This window comes from Colobus angolensis, unplaced genomic scaffold, assembly GCF_000951035.1.
Source record: "Colobus angolensis palliatus isolate OR3802 unplaced genomic scaffold, Cang.pa_1.0 Scaffold140, whole genome shotgun sequence".
Lineage (NCBI taxonomy): Eukaryota > Metazoa > Chordata > Mammalia > Primates > Cercopithecidae > Colobus > Colobus angolensis.
Genome location: NW_012114489.1, coordinates 4,638,478 through 4,640,418, shown reverse-complemented (window position 1 = coordinate 4,640,418; position 1,941 = coordinate 4,638,478). Strand labels below are relative to the sequence as shown.

Sequence of the window (1,941 nt, the reverse complement as noted above, 5' to 3'; positions counted from 1 at the left end):
CAACTGGAAAACCAGTTTTTCCAACACTTTTAAAATACAAATATCCTTTTATCATATGCTGAAAGCCCTACCCACAAGCCCACTTCTGCCTTTGACTCTGTTCACTGACCCTTTTGGTAACTTTCAGTGAAGAGGTGGCATTAATAAATATATTCTCTAGCAATCTCCGGAACCTTTGCGTCGGTCAGGGTGAGAGGTGCCGCAACGATGTAAACAGAACAGCTGAGTCCTCCGGGTAGTCGCCCAGTGCGAGCTCCACAGACAGCGTGTGTGGGAGTCATGGAGTCAGAGGCGCTTCCTCAAAATGCATCCCCCCCACCCCCACTTCTCCAGAAGAACACACAGGCCCCAGGGCCCCCTGGACAGGGCTGGTCCCAGCGTATGCACGCCACTTCCTGGTCTTGGGGGGTGGTACGCCCGAGGCTGCCCATAGCAGGAAGCCCATGCAGAGGCCAGAGTCTCTTGTTCCACTTGACAGAGACCCCAGAAGGAGCCAGAGGACAGCATCAGAGCCTGGGGCCCGGGCAGGGGTGCCCAAGGGCATAGCGGCTGCAGGCCATTGGCAAGGCCAGAAGACGGTGAGTGGAAAGCCGGGGGCGCGTAGAGAGACCCCGAGAAGGGGTTGTGCAGCTGGGAGTCCTGCATTTGCCATTTGTGTTTCATCCGGCGATTTTGTAAGCAGGTTTTTATCTGGACTTCCGAGAGCTGCATCTCCCTGGCCAGCCTCTTCGGCTCCAGAGGGCCCAGGCAGTGCCGGAAGACGCCCTTCAAGGCGTGGACCTGCCCCGTGGTGAAGGCAGCCACTGTCCTCTCCGGCGCGGGCCGATTTGAGGACCTAGCTTCCTTGATGCTGACGGCCTGAGGGGGCTCCCGGGTGCCGGATGTCTGGCCCGGGCCAAGGAGGCTCCCGGGGAGACGTCCGCAGGCCTCGGGTTGTAGGTCGGCCCGGAGCAGCTGCTCTGGGAGAACCAATCCACGGAGCCAAAGCTGGAGGGCTGCTGCCGGTCACGAGGTGGGGAGGAGGAGAGACGCATGGCGTTCAGATGGGCCGTACGGAAGGCCAGGCGGGGCTGGCCAGGCGCAGGATCCACCACAGCTATAAATTTTATTAGTGAAAAAGTAAGCAAGGTGTAGAGACATTAAGTGACTAATGAAAGATCAGAGCTACTGTGAAAACAGTTTGGGGATTGAATCCAGGCTTGCTAACACCCACTGCTAACTCCAGAGAGTGTGAAAAGAAACATTGAAGAACCACCGTGTAGACTGTTTTCAATATATTACTTGCTGGGTTTTATTTCCTAATGATTCTCTTGTGAAGGCTTTTTCAAAATGACTGGCAAAAGCCAAAAATTATTCCATTAAAAATAGGTATGTTTTGATAAATAGGAAAGTAGTAGACATTCTAGAAAAGATGAGTAAAAGTGGATTCTTTTTAAAGTTGAATAAACTCTACTATGCAGCACTAAGAAACAATTAATTAGTTGTATATAGAGTCTAAGAATACATTTTAAAAAGGCATTATTAGTCTGGGCACGATCGCTCACCCCCGTCATCCCAGCATTTTGGGAGGCCAAGGCGGGAGAATCGCTTGAGTCCAGGAGTTCAAGACCAGCCTGGGCAACATGCAAAAACCCCGTCTGCACAAAAAAAAAACCAAAAAAATGCCATGCATGGTGGCGCATGCCTGTGGTCCCAGCTACTCTACAGGCTAAGGTAGGAGGATTGCTTGAGCCCAGGAGGTGGAGGTTGCAGTGAGCCAAGATCATGCCACTGCTCTTCAGTCTGGGTGACAGAACAAGACCCTGTCTCAAAAAAAACGTGGGAAGGGGGTGATTATTGAAAAGAAAACTGAGGAAACACAAGAACGAATGATAGCATACTATTAGTAGCATTCATGAATATTAAAACAAATGATAATATATTTGTCAAGGATACAAATAT

At 51.0% G+C, this 1,941-nt stretch overlaps 1 pseudogene; it reads right to left on the bottom strand.

Annotated features, from left to right (window-relative positions):
- Nucleotides 1-285: 285 nt before the first annotated feature.
- Nucleotides 286-1,034, bottom strand: LOC105506874 (annotated as a pseudogene).
- Between the last annotated feature and the right edge of the window lie 907 nt (nt 1,035-1,941).